Source organism: Orcinus orca, chromosome 17 (assembly GCF_937001465.1).
Source record: "Orcinus orca chromosome 17, mOrcOrc1.1, whole genome shotgun sequence".
In the NCBI taxonomy this organism is placed as follows: domain Eukaryota; kingdom Metazoa; phylum Chordata; class Mammalia; order Artiodactyla; family Delphinidae; genus Orcinus; species Orcinus orca.
Genome location: NC_064575.1, coordinates 1,305,538 through 1,323,305, shown reverse-complemented (window position 1 = coordinate 1,323,305; position 17,768 = coordinate 1,305,538).

Below are 17,768 nucleotides of genomic sequence, written 5' to 3'. Positions count from 1 at the left end.
TATTTTGAATAAGCCAATTTCAAATGCATTAATGATTGTGACTAAGTGGTAAGGATTAATTGAAGAACTATCAACATGTAAATATTACTTTAAACAAGTACTTCATCACAGAATAAAGTGAATCATATAATTATGGGCGGTATATCTTATTGAAGCATCTAAATGTAAAATGCCAAATTATAACTATTTTTAGAAAATACACATTGTGTTAAATTACGCATATAATATTAAGATTAAAATAAAAACAAAACAAAGTCCCCAAACTTGACCTTATTCATAGTTATTCATTCATTTACCCTAAAACCAATTTCTCAATACATTATAGAGTTGTAACTTTAAAACTAGAATTGTACTTTTAGAAAAGCATCCGGGTTTTGAAATCAATTAAATAAGTCAACCAAAATTATGTTTTATTTTCTTTCTACTTTTCACCTTGTATTTACATGGCTACGTTCCATTCATGTACATGGAATGTGTGTGTGTGTATACTTTAATAATGATATATAATTCACATATACACTCACAACTAAAAAACAGATTACTCTTTCAGATGTCACTTTATGAAAAAACAGTGATGGGGGAAAAAGCCGTTCTTAAGAAAATAATACAAGAAGAATAAATAATTATGTCATGAAAATATCTCACTGCTAATTGTTATCTCTAGCCAAAGGGAGAGATTAAGTTCATCGTTCCCTGGACTGGCGGCAGAGAAAATGCTCCGGCATCCTCTTGTGTTTTCTTACATTTCCCAGATTGTTTTACATTTAGGTTCAGCCCTTGGGCCTATAGGATGGGAGCAGAGGGATGTGTGTTGCTTTCAGAATAAGGCCGTTTGAAGTGGGTGTCCATTCACACATACTCTGCTTCAGATCGGCACAGCTGGAACTGAAACACTTCGAGAGGAAGGCTTTGCGGAAAAGAGTAGTCACCTGGAGAGAGCAACTGTCTCTGACCCACCCAGACTGTGATTTGAATCAGAAATAAGCCTTTACTACGTTCAGCCATTGCTCTTCAGAGCTGTGACTGCAGCGCACCCTGGTCCAAGGGGATTAGCACAGCCGTCCACAGTGATAAAGCCAAGATTACCCCCACCTTGTTTTATGTGTTTGTTCTTTGGAAAGTTGGAGAAAAACAGTTTTCTCATAATTAATTCTTTTGCACGTCACATTGCTATTAAATCAAGAACAAAATTTCTCTGCTTAGAATTAAATTAAGCAATTCTATTTATCCAGTCTGTGCATGGGAAACTATTTTGCCTAACAAGTCAAAAGACTCATCACTTTCTCCATAATAACTAAATATGGGGCAACAATCTTACATAATATCAAGAGCGCCTAAAAATGCTAAAATAAACAAAAACCCCAATTCCTAGCTCTTCCCTGTGTAACAGTATCAAAGACTACACCACACGTATTACTACTGTTTCTATTTGACAATTTTATTATTTGTTTGGATTTGGTTTCGAATGACTTTTTTTTTCTATTTCTTTTTCTTTTTGAGGGGAGATCAGATGGTGCTTGATTCTGAGAACAGTCCTGACGGTAAGATCACGTACGTGTAGAGGATTGACTTCATGTACAGATTCACCTTCTGGAGATGTTTGCATTTGCTAACTCAGCGAGGGCACCGAAGGGGCAAATGGGTAACTAGTCCATGTGTTCTCAGCCCTGGTCTTTCAGGAACGCGTGGTCAGCGCCCCAGCCGAGGGCTCTCTCCAGAAGGTTCCAGAGTGCCTCCAGGCCGACGTATCACCTGTCAGACATCCCCTCTATTCTGGCACCAGTGGGTATCTGGTGGCTTCTACACACGCGCACACACACACACACGCACAAACACACACATACACAGACACACACTCAAATCTTCCACTGCGGGTCCTCCCTGGTTTCACTCTCTGTATCTAAAACTCCTTTTTTTTCCTGTCATGAAACCTTCTCTTTCGGGAGATGACCTTTTCCCGACCCTCTGGCCATCCTTCCCCATATCCTCCAGTTCTGTGGAGTTGTGCATTTCCTCGTGATGTAGGTGGGGCCCCCAGGGCCCCCAGTCCAACCCTCACGGTTCTGTCCCCGAGGGAGCCTGGCCTTGATTGGGGATGGTGGCCTTAGCTCTCCTCCCCAGCACACGTTTCCCACATTGCCCAGAAAGCTTTCTCACAGGGTCAGTGTTTCCTAATACCTTGTATCTTTTCCTCTCTGACAGTATTAGAAATAGATACTGTCTTCTTTTTCTTCCTTCATCTTCTTAAATCTCCTCATCCTAAAGTTTTTCTAATTATGTGTCCACTTCTGTCATTCATCTTTCTGAGCCCAAAGGCTCCATCCCCCTAGAATAGGGTAAGTACTGTGGTCAGGACAGGCAGGATTCCTTATGAGGCCGAGGATCTCAGCCGGGCCGTTTGTGTACATTTTCACTGCACACGTGTCAAGTGGTGTCATCCAAGATCCCCTGGGTCCATCACATCAGTTACTCGCTTGCCCCGGTATTTTCTAAAGTGGAGGATCGTCAAAGCTGCTGTAACGTGGGTCTCTCTGAACTTAGCTGACTGCTTACTATTCTTAGGCTTCAGAAATATTGGGAATAAGCATGGAAATGTTTTCCAACAAAGCACCAAGTATACACAAAAGCAGACAGATGAAGACTTGCTAGCAGTATGTTTCCATCCAGTCAGATTTACGTGAGGCCCTGAGATGTGCACAGCTCACACCGGGCGGAGACGGGGGCAGGGATGCTCTTTCACACCATGGACGTGCTCCGATCCATTTCCAGCCACACTAGTGTATTCTGTCCTGCCGGCCTTGAACACGAAGTCGAACGTCCTGGTTACCCCCAGTCTCATCGCGAGCCCTCAGAGTGGTCACATCACCGTCAGCCTACAGCAGTTCTAGTTTGTTTTATTTTTAACCAGATGTACATTGTGGCCAACACTCCTCAACTAACTCACTGCATCTGCAGGCGCATTGCATCCACAACATTGTCTCTGTCTTCCTGCTGAATATCATCTTTTATTTAATTTTAAGTATTGAATTATCTCCATATAGTTGTTTTTAAGTAATTGCAAAGTGACACCTTTTCTTGAAAGTTTCCATCAAGCCTGTCCTTTCCATTATCTCCCCCAATTACTCCCCACCTTGGAAACTGATTCATTACTATTATGGTGCCTAAAACTGATACAATTTTAAGTATCTTTTATCTTTATTATGATCCCACCGTTGGGGAGGGGGTTGGTTGGTGTAGTGGTGTTTAATCACAGCCATCTTTCAAAACCATAATGGAAAATTAACTCAGGGCAGTATATGTCCTTTCTGCAGACTCAGTGATAACGTGCATCTGTATGAAGTGATAACATGACATTTACGTTCGCAGGTGTCACACTTTCCAGTTTATCTCTGGCTCCCAGTAGCTTGCCTAACATGTGCTATATAGTTCGTAAAAACTTGAATGATTACACTGAATGAATGATTACACTGAATGAATGAATGAATGCTGATGTCACTTCTCTGGAGAGCCCAGGTTTGTCACTGTCCTTACACCCTTACACCTGGCTCCTCAGATAAGTAATTTGAAGAGAGAAAAAAAGCGTGTGGTGAATGGTAGGGTGGAAAAATCACTGTCACTTCGGGTGGGTTAACCCCCCAGACTCCTTCCAAGAATCTGTGGGCTCTAAGGACGTAATTTACGATTTCTGCCACACAATGACATTTTGGTATACTGTGCTAATCATCCCAGAGAGTTAGAAATTCTATAACCTTTCACAGAATATAGAGTCGATCTTCAATGAGTTTTTATAGCCTGCCTGTCTCTTCGTACTATGTAATATATAACTCAAACTTCTTTAACATTTCAGAGGAAATTTCTTATTTGATAAAGCAAGCCAAAGTCAAAAAAGATATCAAAAGTGGCAAATGCAAATTTGTATCAATTCTGTTTTGAAATTAAACCCACGGGACACCTTCAGCCTGGCTATATTTTTACTGCATGTTTCTTCCTGCAGAACTGTGACTGTCCTTCCAGCATTTAAAAGCCCCTTCGCTGGAAGAGCTTGGAGGGTGCACGGCCTCAAGCTGCTTTGTTTCCTCTTAGACGTTAGAACCACTGCTGCCTGTGGGCTGGCTTCACCCCTGCTGCAAACCCCAGAGCTCCAGCCTTTCCACTAGGTACCGTCTTCCCACGCACCTTAGTCCAGTTCCTGCTTATCTGGGACCCCTGTACGTCCAGCCAGCTGCAGGGGAAGCTAACAGCCTGGAGGAGGCATCCTGCCAGGGCTTTTCTTCTCTCCAACCAGAAAAGGGAAATAAAATGAAGCCAGTGTGTGACACTGGTTCTGGTCCATGCTGGTGATAAACTTCCTTCCAGGTGCAATAATGGTTTACCTTAAAGCTCTGTTTCCCTGCTTTTGTTACAGCGCTTTCAGAATTCTCTTCTCTGCTTCCTCCTCTTTTTAAAAAGGCAATCGGCTTAGGAAAAAACCTTCTGTAAAATCATTTTGCTAAATTGATACATAGACACAAATTTTATACATGGTATTTTCCTTCATAACATTTACACAGACACACAGACACAGTGCACACTCACAGTATGTAATAGACAGTTAGATGTGGATAATATTATCTATCACCTATCTATCTATCTACCTATCATCTATCTATCTCACGCTGTGTGTGTGTTTCTGTATGTATATATGTATAGAATATTATCTATCTATCATCATTTACCTATAAAGAAATAAGCCTGTATTGACTCACTACCAATTGAAGAAGTAGAAGCGTACCATCTATCTATGCCTTCTCTACTTCAGGTCTCAATCTTTCCTTCCAAGGTACAGTATCTTGATTTTGTGTTTATCACCTCCTTGCCTTGTTCAAAAATATTTGTCATGTACGTATATATTCCAAAGCATATATTTTTCACTTTAGCTGTATTTGAGCATTAAATAAATAGTGTCATATTGAATGTACCTTTCTATAGCTTTCATTTCTGTTTAAATACTGTGATGTTTAAGATTTATCTGTGGGCTTCCCTGGTGGCGCAGAGGTGGAGAGTCCGCCTGCCGATGCAGGGGACACGGATTCGTGCCCCGGTCCTGGAGGATCCCACATGCCACGGAGCGGCTGGGCCCGTGAGCCATGGCCGCTGGGCCTGCGCGTCTGGAGCCTGTGCTCCGCAACAGGAGAGGCCACAACAGTGAGAGGCCCGCGTACCGTAAAAAAAAAAAGATTTATCTGTGAGGTTATTCTGTAATTGTACTTTGTTTACTTTTCTGCTCTGCAATGTTTATTTCTCTGTACAATTCTTCTTCTTCTTTTTTTTTTTTTTGCGTTACGCGGGCCTCTCACCGTTGTGGCCTCTCCCGTTGCGGAGCACAGGCTCCGGACGCGCAGGCTCAGTGGCCATGGCTCACGTGCCCAGCCGCTCCGTGGCATGTGGGATCCTCCCGGACCGGGGCACGAACCCGTGTTCCCTGCATCGGCAGGCGGACTCTCCACCTCTGCGCCACCAGGGAAGCCCATACAGCATGTATTCTTATCCATCTTATTCTCTGGGGAAGAGTTTGTGTGATCTGACTTATTACAACTTTTGTTCTTTTCTAGGAGCTTAATTGAGCGTATTGGCAAATCACTAGTTTCCTTTGTTTCAGGGGGACGGCGCCTATTGGGATCCTATGTTGAATTTCTCAGCAGCTTCTGCCGTCTCTTAGTATAATCTCATCAGGAAAATGTGCCTGGTGCATTCCTTCCTCCCTCACTCCTGTCTTATTGAAAGAGGTTTTAAAATACCTGATGTTTTGGGCAGAAAAGTGTGAAGAAATACTACTGAGATGGAAGTGAAAATAGAACTATATTATTGTTTACACATACTCTGTACTCCAAATCACTTTTACGTACTCAAAATTCAGCAGTTAGAACCTCACAAGCAACAGTTATCCTTGCTGTCCGTTTGGAATCTTCCTGACGTATGGAGTCTTCTCTACTGTTGGACTCTATTCCATTACTTCAAGTTCTGTTCTTTGCAATGGGGATTGTTGCTTCATACACCTGTTACCATTCACCCCAAGTGTAATTAGGTCCCTTCCACCAAGACATCTCCCTCCTTCTCCATCCCTACACCTCTCCCTGGAGGAGAGGTAGAAAAATTAAAAAGATCAATATCTTAAATTTAAATGCTAGGGTCTGTTTAAATTTTTCCTGGTCTATTTAAACAAAGGCACTGTCTACTTCAGGTCTTCTCAAAAATTATTAATTAAATGTTCATTATTAAAGAGTGCCAAGTAAAGTGAGAGCTGAATTAAAATAAATCAGCCTAATTTCTAAGCTTCCACAAAGCAGAATTTGTTGTAACAATGATATCTTTGCCTGATGGAAGAAAACTTGTTTGTACTTCAGTTCTAATAAAGAAATTTCTCCTGTAATAAAGCAATGAGATTTCAGTTTGACTTATGCCACTAACATTCTAGACAGAAATAGAGAGAAACAGGTAGGCTGGTCGTATCCAATACCGACACCCATGTTGACAAGAAAATACTGTCCTGATGTATTAAGATGACACAGATTTGCTCATTAAGGTACTTTGAGCTGTTGCAGATGCAAATACAATGAATTCTGGGAGAAATTGATGAGGAAAACAACAAATCTAAACACTGAATGATACGGAGTAAAACAGCCTACACAGCAGAGATGAGATTAATTTCTTCTTTACTTGAATTTGTCAAAACTGCTTCTGCTTGAACTGTACACCTAGACTGGCTGAATTTCACTCATATAAACTATATCTCCATTTAAATTAAGGAAAACGAGAAGGCTTTTTTCCTCTCCCTCTTATCTATGGAGTCCAGAGAAAACAGTGCAGCAGGGGACAGCCTCAGTGAGCCCAGCAGTATACTCACACCAGCCCCTGAACTCAGAGTTGAAAGACTCAGGTTAGAAACCCACGAACACAGCTTGCTTTGTGAAATGCCCATGCTCGTCTGGATTTAATTTGTATTGCAAAATCACATGATTAACTGAATTACCATTTTCTGTGTAATATAAAACATCTCATATTAAATTATTGAATATTATTTAAACAATCACAGAGTTAGCTAATCATTAACGCTTACTGGACGTGCTATAGTCAATAAGCACAACTTGAGAAATGTAATTAGAAGTTAATTTTATTTTCTGTCTTTGTTTAACCTGCTCCTGGGGGTGGCATAAATTACTTTTCTGCTCGCTTCCAAGTAATAAAAGCCCTATTGCAACTTAAGGCACTGTCATTGTGTCAATAGACGCCCTTCTTCCACCTCGGAGTGTGCAGTCATTCCAGAAGCGAGAGCGTCATCCTTCCTTTCCTTATTCTCACGGTCCCCCATCCCAAATGAGCCGCTCACTTTGGATGAAGGGTCAGCATACTCCTTCCTGACTGGTCCTGTCATAAGCCGACTCCCTGCTCTCCCCAGTCTGCAGCCGTGTAAAGCTGAGTGTTTCCCTCACGGGCACAAGAATGGCTTTTCTGCTTCTTTTTCCTGAGGCTCCCTTGCTGGATCCCTCCCACCACCCTTCCTCTGAATTGTATCCTCTGGGGCCACATTTCCCTCGGTCCCAGCCCCATCACACTGCTGGGCAGCCCTCCTGGACAAACTAACACGGTGTCCCCAGGCTCTGTCGCACAGGCCATTTACCCCGTGCATGCCTGGCCCTCGACTTCTGGAGTGCGAACAGATCCCAACTAATCCATCTGTCTCCCCTGAAGCTGGAGAAAACGCCCAGCTCTGATTTCTTGCATCTGTCCTGTGTGGGTCAGACCTCAGTCCAGAGCATGGCTAGTGGTCCTTCTGGATGTAAAGTGAGGCAAACAGAACCTCTAATCCTTCCCTGTGGTGAGTGTGGAATATTTTTTCCCCCAGAGAAATGCTTTCAGAACAGACCTGCAGTTTGTACTCCTCACCACTTTAGATCCCCCTTTTGAATTTTATAGCCCTTGAAATGGCTCTTGTCCAACTACTTTGAAATTTCTGTTCGGTGGTCTTAAACCTCCCTTTGAACTTTCACATTCTTTGAATTTTGAACTTGCCATTGATGTCCTTGCATAACGCATTCTTTTTTTTTTTTAAATAAATTTCTGTGTTTATTTCCAAAATCACTGAAGGACGTTGGATTTGCTCTCAACTCTGATGCATTAGTCAGTGTTCCTTCTTTGATAAGTAGACATGTGCACTAGCAATCTACCCCAAAGCATCTTCCTGCTCTCAAAATGATGGAATGGGAATCATAATTTTCCCACAATCAAATAATAAATTTATGCTGTGAAATAATTTAACTATCCCTTAAAATCAGTATAAGAAGAGGCCTTAAATTTATACTAAAGTTTGTGTGTGTGTGTGTGTGTATTGGTGGTCAAGTTTAAATTTTCAAAGTTATGAAATGATTGGATCGTAAAAATTTGATGGGCAGGGACAGTTGTTCATTCATAAAAGATCTGAGACTAAAAAAAAAAAAAAAAAAAGATCTGAGACTGATTAAAGAAAGCTACTGTATTTCTAATAATGATCTTCTAATAACACAAGAAGTATTTTCCTCTTCAAAGTTAAGCGTTCTTAAGAAACAATTTGAATTCCGGTTCCGTAAGGACAAACAGTGAAACTATTTAAAGTTGGAGACCATGATCTGATACAATGCATGAGCTTCAGAGAACTAGTAAGATTTATAGAACATATGATTGCATATAAATGAATCACAATGTAGATAAAAAAAAGCAAAGACATCAGTCCTGGAAGAGATAAATAACATGTCCTAGCTTAAATCGCCATTTCTCGGCCTTGGATTCATAGCTTAGGGTCATTTTTACATATTGTTTTAGAGTGAAATTTATAAGTCACGTCGACAGCCAGGCATATTCGACATTCATTGACTCGTCTGGCCAGTATTTACTGAGCAGGACACCTGGGTGATGGGCATAAAATATGAATAGACATGACCTACGCTGTACTAGCATTCATTGCAGAGGAATTCAAATACCTCATTAAATAGTGAAATTGTCCTCACACGGTAACTATAAAGGATTGGGGAGCACACAGTGCAAACGAGGAGGGAGAGAGTTTTAACCACATCCTCTCAGAAATGCTGGGTGAGGTGTTATACTCGGTCACAGTAGGATGAGTTCTATTGGCTGGAAAGGTTAAGGGGAAGACAGGTAGAAGCACAGAGGTATCAGTGGCAACTCCTTGCTTTTTTTTTTTAAGTTAGCGGTAATTCTGTTTAAGTGAAGCATACAGTTATATGACTGAGAACTTTGAAAAGGAAATTTAGGGCTGGATTGTTGAGGCTTTTTCTACAATGATTAGCTGTTCAATCTACATATTTCAGAAGAGAATTCCTTAAGAATTTAACTGAGGTCATGGCACGAAATCATCTCACATCCCTCTGGGGCGGCCTGGAGGATGCCGTACTCAGGGGTGGAAGCAGGTGGGAGACCAGAGACAGGAAAACAATTTAGGGAGCTGACGTAGACTCCGTGAGTGAGTGCTGCAAACAGTGTGGTAAGAATGGAGAGGGAAAGCCATTTGTGCTGGACATAAACTGATGCACAGAAAATGTCAACAATCCCCACGCAACGCTTTGAATTTAGGGTGCAAATATATATATATGCTTATGCACTTCCTATGTACCCCCTCTAGTTTCAAGTTTCCTTATGGGTTGGAAATCACTGACTCACTTTCTACTCTAAACTATAATGGGACAGAATATTAAAAAAAAGAATATATATATATATATATATGTATGTATAAGTGAATCACTTTGCTGTACAGCAGAAATTAGCACAACATTGTCGATCAACTACACTTCAATTTTTAAAAATGACGGAAAAAATAATAAAATAAATATTTAATTGATGTTTGGTGTCCAGATGAGGGGTGGTCTCCAGGCTGCCTGCGGTGGGAGCCGTGTTTTCTCAGCTGAAGCACAAGCAGTTCGGGGGGGGGGGTTACTACTTGTGACCACACGCGCTGTAACGTGGGTATTCCACACTCACAGAGATGTTTCCTATTCAGCTGTTCAAAGGAAGTTACTATTTTTGACTTTCTTAGGTTGTACACAGAACAGAGACATAAACTGAAGGTCAGCCAGCGAGTGTGGGCCCTACAGATGCAAGTGGGGATGATCGCAGGAATGCGGGCGGTAAGGGACTTGATCATTCTGTCTCTCCATCGATGCAAACAGCAGTTTCCATGAAGCCCGACAGCGCTGGTGTCCTGGGGCTGGACCAGACCACGGAGAGGCAAGAGCTCACTCGATAGCTAGCACGCACGATGGGCCCTCGTGGGAGAACCTGCTCCCATTACACATTAAGGTTTTTTATGGGAGACCACTGACCAGCTCGACACTGTCTGAGTTCATCAGCTGCTGCAGCGTGAATACAATCATGAAGACACACTGCAACTCCAGACACCCTTTTATCTCTTTCTAAATAACTGGACATTTCTATTAGTCACAAAGACAATTTTAACAGAGAGGAAAATACAGAAACAAATTGTGATTAGTGACTAATGGCAAGACCTCTTATGGTTTGTCTGTTTGCTTCTCCACAGTAAAGTTTTGGTTGGAAACATACTGAAAGAGGTATTGCAAATTTCATATTTCACATGAGCAGCGGGAGAGATCTAGGTTTTGTGGCTTACGCAATTGGGAGGGCCTTCACTAAGGAAAATGAAGCAAAGCTGAGATTACAAAGGTCAATCTAAAAGTGAATAACGACTTAGAATAAAAAGGAAATCGTAACAAATTTTAGAAAGCTAACCAGTAGAAACATGCAAGTCCAGAGAAGTAGAATAAGCATTTATTCATGAAGGGCCTGATATACCTCTATGTCCTCCTACAGCTTTTCACTGCAGATACTCACTGTTTTCTCATGAGACCACGACTTTGCACCATGCTTCTGCACATGGAGGGAACCTACTGGAACTCAGGTTTTCCTCCAGCGTGGTGCAGTGCGATTTCTCTCATGATTTACACGCGTTGTATGAAACGTGGGCCTTCACGTACTTCACGCTCTAATGGCAGCGTCCACCAAAGGCTATCAGTGGAAGTGCCCGAGTCATATAAACATGTCCCAGGAAGCCCAGACTCTGCTCCCGTAGCTCCCCGGAAGCTGCTGGCCTCTGCAACACCCAACATGGAGGGAAGCGTGAGAGAGGAGAAAAGAATAGGAACAGACAGCTGTCTGAACCAATCGTAGTTAAAACATCCCCCTTCTGCACAGCGTTGGGAGACCTGACCCTGCGGGCAGGCCTCCAGCCCGTTCAAGGCCGTGGAGGGAGAGGGTCCTCAGGCTGCTGCTCTCGCCTCGCGGGAAGGTCTCTCCTCTGTACAACTTGCTGAAGGGGAGTCGAGAAGGTTCTAAGGCCAAACCCTGGCCCAGCAAGAAGAGGGCCGTGACCCGTGCCTGCCGGGCATGGGCTGTGATGCAGAAGCTAAGTGCTTATCATCCTTTCTGAAGAAACACAGCTATTCTTAATCAGACATGAAACATTTGCCAGGGGAAGGTGGCGACATTCATGGAGGGTCTCATCTGCTTTGTCCAGGGTGGCAGCCGCTGCCTGCACCCTGCTTTTGAGCCCCTGACACGTGGCTGATCTGAGCTGAAAAGCGCTGTAAGCAGGAGACACCTTGAATCTCAAGGACGTGAGGGTCTCCTTGTGTATCTGTTGCTGGCCGCTGCTCTAAGGAGTTACTCAAAGTTGGATTTTCACTAAACCAGTATTGTTTAGCCAATAACAATTTTGAATGTTATGCCTTGAACTCTCCATTTATCTGTGGAATGAAAGAATTGAAACAAAGAAGAAACAGGATGATAGATATCAACATTATACAAATACCCGCTGATTAAAAAAGACTTCTGTACTCAGTGTGTGAAAGTTGTCATCAGTGATAAAACGTAAAACTGTGGCAAGTTATTTTTTGATACTTTTATTTTGGAATACGTATAGATTCACAAACATTGCAATCTTATACAGAGATGTTTTGTACACGTTTACCCAGTTTCTCCCGATGGCCGCATCTTACATAATTACGATATCAAAATCAGGAAACTGACATTGGTAGAACATGCGTGGTAGTTCTGTGCCGTTTTATCGCATGTATGGATTTGTGTAACTACCACCACAAGCAACACACAGAATTATTCCGTCACCACTTACCTCTCCCTCTTGTTGCCCCTTTGTGGTCAGAAGCACCCCTGTCTCATGCACCATATTCCTAACCACCAGCAACTGCTATTCTGGTTCCCGTCTCCTTAACTTTGCGACTTCAGGAATGATGACGTGGCTATTACCTGTGTGGATGCTGTGAACAGTCACAGATTTTGTGTACACGTGAAGGCTTTGTTTGTTCTATGAAAAGTTTTTCAGGCTCCAGTTAAGGTCTTATAGACAGACCAATAATAGGCTTAATTTTATAGAATTATTGTCTGTGCAGAATTACAGTTTATGCATTGACATTGTATTTCATTCTCTGGAAGTTTCATAATTATAGGACTAATTTCTTAAGACTATTTGTAATATTAGGTTCAGATTCGCTCCCTCGGGTTCAATTTGTTACCTACTTCCAAAGTCCCATAGGATTAACCTGCGAGTAGAGAACTGTGCTATGATTTAAGGAAAATCAATACCAACCTCTTTCATGTTGTATAACTATAAGTACAAATTAAATACACTGGTGAAGAATGGAAAATTTTAGCCAGATAATTTAATTTTTAATTATCACAAAACTAATACCTATGTAAGGAAAATATATTTGCTCACCATCCCTATTTTTACACTTTCCAAGAATTCATTAACTAGACTTTTTTTGTGTGTTCCTTATAAACGCTTCAGGGTGTAAACCCTCACTTTTTTCGTCTCAAGACATTAAAGAAGCAGAATTTGTTATCAGACCTCACTGTCAACGGGCAGTATGTAATGATATATTAGCAGACTCGGCAAAGCAGTTTTTTCAAAAATTTTTCATGTTTTTCATGAAGATACTTGTGAAGAGTATTGGCAAAATAATTTGAAGAATACCCCTCGATTTGATGTGTCTTATGTTTTTCACAGTTGGACCGGGGTGATAAACTTTGGGACACGTCCGCAAAGGTCAAGCATCCTACATGCGTTCAGGGGTGTGGTGCTAGCATGAGTTATTGCTTGTTACGCTGTGCACACACTTGGCTGACGTGGCATCTCCTGGTTCCTCCATGGCAAAGTTAGTATTTTTTCCTTCTTTCCTGACATCATTCCTTAGAAGTGAGTCATTATCTCCAGCCACAGCCAAGGTGGATTAAGACCCACCTCCTGGAAAGAGCGACATCAAAGAATCTGTTTACCTATGTTAAAGCCATCCCAATATGCACTACACAATACACGTATGTGGGAGATGCTTGGATACTACCCAGCTACCCTTAAGGGTTTGCCGGCCAATGTTAGCATTTATTAGTCGATCCTGGCTGCAGCTGTTATGATGATGGGCTTCTAATAGTGATTTTCTATTTCTCTTATTCCTTCCAAAGTTAATATTTACAATTCTCCTGTACGGAAAACTTGTCCCTTCTCCCTCATTTATTTATTCAATCATTTATTTATATCAGTATGGACTCAAGAATATTTATTTTACCCTTTGGGTTGTAATCTAATGTCATCATTTATTTTGTTGCTCAGATTCGTAGAGCATTGGCCATTGAAGGCTCTTTCATATCGATTCTGTGTCCTTTTGGTGTGGCCCCATCACCTGCTGTCATTTTTTGGCATCTCCTGAATTTCTTGCAGTATAACATGCTCCAGGCACATCTTCTATTTTGTCTTCCCTGGTCTTAGAATCAGCATTTCTCCAAGGATCCCTCTTTGTTTTAACTGAAGAATGGTCTTAGAAAACAGTAACTGGGCTCTAGGTGCTTTAATTTTTTCTGTGGTGTCATTTCTTTGGGCTTAAACAATGACAGCGCTAAAGGTATAGGTATGTATACTAACCCACATATGTCTGTATATTTTTGTTCTATCTGTCTTTTTACATATTAAGATAAACATGGGTTCATACTGATACACCTGACTCTAATCCAGTTCCACAGGGCTCCTTCTAGCATCTCCTCCCTCTTTGTTCTTTTTTAACTTGTTTCTCTGACACTGGAAAACTGGGATCCCATCCTCTGTATTTTATTGACTTATGTGTTCTTCAGGGTGAAGTAGTATGGGACTCTAGCAAATAGAGTTGAGGGCACAGCCTATGTACACATTTTTTTCTTTTACTTTAGCCTTAAGATATCTAGTCAAGGGACTTCCCTTGTGGTGTAGTGTTTAAGAATCTGCCTGCCAAGGCAGGGGACACGGGTTCGATCCCTGGTCTGGGAAGATCCCATATGCCGCGGAGCAACTAAGCCTGTGCGCCACAACTACTGAGCCCACGTGCCACAACTACTGAAGCCCACGTGCCTAGAGCCTGCACACCGCAATGAAGAGTAGTCCCCACTCTCCACAACTAGAGAAAGCCCGCGTGCAACGACGAAGACCCAACACAGCCAAAAATTAATTAATTAATTTTAAAAAAGATATCTAATCAAAATCCCAACATTCTGGTTGATTATTTAAAAAACTACCTGCAGTAATGTTCTCTGCTTGTGATGTACATCTGCATCATCTGGGTACCACTCAGTGCCATCACCCTCAAAAGTCCGCTGTGTATCTTTGTCATCAAGCACCCCGTCTTCCTGAAGTTCCAGCAGTCACTGAAGCGTTTGTACCCCTATTTCTTACTGTTTCCTCCTGAAGAAATCCCTTTAAGTCTTCTTATAGAATATGTCTGTTGGCAATCAATGCTCTCATTTTGTTTGCCTGAGGATGTCTTCATTTCTTCACATGGTGTTCTGCAGAGATGTCTCCCGTAATTTGTATCTTCCTTCCTCTGAAAATAATAACCCCAGTGGTAATGCTCACTCCTCCACCAGCTCCCCTTCAAGATTTTCTCTCGTCTTTCATTTGCAGAAGTTTATGGAGAGAGTGCGGTTTGTTTTGCACTTATCCTTTTTGATGTTTTCTGAGCTTCTGGGATTTGGTGTCTGTGACTAATTTTCAATTCCTGAGCCAGTTTTTCCTTATCTATTTCTTATCTTTTAATCTTTCCCTCTTTTCCAGCTAAGAATCCTATTTGTTAAACTGTTAATATTGTTTCATGGCTCTTGGGTTCTCTCTCTCTCTCTCTCTTTTTTCATTCTTTTTTGTCCTTTGCATCTTAGTTTGTAAAATTGTATTAACCTGCCTTCAAGTTACCTGATCATTTCCTGAACTGTGTAGTCTCCTGATAAGCTTATTAAAGGCGTTCTTTATTTCTGTTTCTATGTTTAAAACTTTGCTCCTAACATTTCATTCCTATCATTCCTACTTGACGTTTTCATACGTCAAGTTACCTTTGTTTGATCTTGCATACTCTCTACCTTTTCCATTAGAGCCTTTGCATAATAATCACCGCTATTTTAAATTCCCTTTCTGTTTTTCTTACCACCTGCGTTATTTAATGCTGATTTTGGAGCTGCTTCATCTTCAGAGTGTGTTTTTGTCTTCTCCTGGATGTGCCTCATTATTTTGGGTTGAAAGCCATACGTGTGATGTAGGACAGTCGATGCTGAGGGGTGTACTGTTTTCATGCTTGCAGAAGAGGGAGCCGTTCCTCCTGCGAGGACTGCAGCGTGGGGTGTGTGCCAGTGCGCCAGCAGCGGGGCCGAGGCGGGGTCCGTGCACAGGAGCTGCCAGGCTGCTCTGTTGCTATCTTGTCCATGGAAGAAGCTAATCCCACAGCAGGTTTTCCCAGTGTTTGCTCCTGGTCTGCCTGTGGGTCCCTCCACCGGGCCGTGGGTCTCCCTTTGCACTGCTCCCCAGGGGGACAGCCCAGCCCTCTCAACTGCTCTTTGTGTCTGTACTGACAAGTGCAGTGGGAGGGGTGAGGGGGGGCTGTTTGCAATGTTCTGATTAAGCCCGTGTCTTCCCAGATGCTGTGAAATGGGGTGTGGCCCTTGCACACATCCCAGCCCCTTCTCTGGATGTCAGGCTGGACGAGTGACTGTTTCTGCTCTTTTCCCTCCCCCGCTGGGCAGTGCGTCTTCACCCGTGATCCTCAGGCTCTAGCTTTTCTTGTCCATCTCCTATGAATTAAGCCTTTCCCTGCTTGGTGGAGGTAGAGGTCTCAGTGCTGGATGGAGACTCGGCAGTGGCCGCTCTGTTCTCCTCAGCCTGCACCCTGGGCGGAGCTGCTTGGGATTCTCTGTGATCCTCCAGGGACCAGCTCCTCCCAGGCTTCCCCGAGGAAGAGCTACCCAGTGTCTACAGCCAGCGGGGTTAACGTACTCACTCAGTGTCGAGCGATTTATAAAAGACGTCCAGGCCAGTCTTGCCACTGGCTGACCTGATGCTCCGCAGCACGTCTGCCTGTGTGATGAGCTGCAGTTCCCTCTGCAGGAACCAGCCTCGCTCCACCTTACCTGTTATTTGTTTGCTCTGCAGCCTGGTCTTTGAGTTTGTCGTAAATTGTATGTAGTCCAGCTTCTTTCCTATTGTAGGGTGGGAACTATGTTCTTACCTGGTCTAATTCTCTCTGAGCTAAAACTTGAAGTCTACCGAAACATTCAGTTCTATCATGTCAAATACCGAGCATGTTTTCTTTTGCCCTGAGTTGTGTCTCCTCTCACTTTATTGGTCTTCATGGTACAGATGTGCACTCAGTCATTTATCCTGGAAACGTAGAGTTGCATCTGACTGACTCTCTCCACATCTTTCATCCTTACATTCAAAATATTGCTGATTTTTTTCATATATATTTCTGCTTTCTTCCTCTCTGTTTCCAGTTTCTTAAGGTAGACTTGTTTGATCTCATCCCCAGATTTCTGTGCTGTCTTCTTCTCCTTGCAGGGGTCTCTCCATGCAGCAATCTATCATCCCCCAACTACTACGGGAGCTTCTCAGAATCAGAATTGGATCACACCGCACTCACACTCAGTGTGTCTTCAGCGCTGTCTACCGAAGGATAACATTTAATATTTCTGTCGTGGCTGGCAAAGCCATGGTCGCCACTAGTTAGAGTGGCTTCTGAATGTCCAAGGACTAAACCCTGCTCTCTGACCTTGTCCTTCTGACACTTGATGGTCCAAAGAACCGACCAGCCTGAACCAGTAACTGTCTCTCTCTTGAGAACAAGAAACACACAGGATCTGGGAATCAATGATTTAAATACAGAGTGACGGGTTTTTTGTTTGTTTTAGAGTCATGTTGAGAGTGAAACGGAGCGCCATTATGATGTGGGCATGAACATTACAAACTGAAGAAACTGGGACAGTCCCAGGACAACCCTGCTTGCCTTAATATCAACGCAGGTGAGCCAAGTCCCCAAATCCTGCTACTGACACGGGGCATCTCTTACCCTGCCCTTGTCAATGTTTGCCTATTCAGTCCCTCAGTGATTTGAGTTTTATTTTGTTTATATATTTGCTGTTGTTTTTCTTTCACCTAGCACAGTTGTTCAGTTTTATTCTATGTTTTGAGATTCTCATTTCGCTAGTTATGACTGATGCCCTGGTCACCTGGTAGGTCTGAAGATAAGCCTTGGAATTACCAGCTCTTCCTCGCAGGCTGGAGATCTCCGTACACCTGCAGCTTGTGGTTGATACCCTGAAACATATGGATTCTTCTCCCACACAAGCTGGGCTCATGACCACCATCCCTTGCCGAGTTCTGGGAAACTGCTAAAGGTTATTCTACTCGCTTCTTGCTGGGTTTTGGT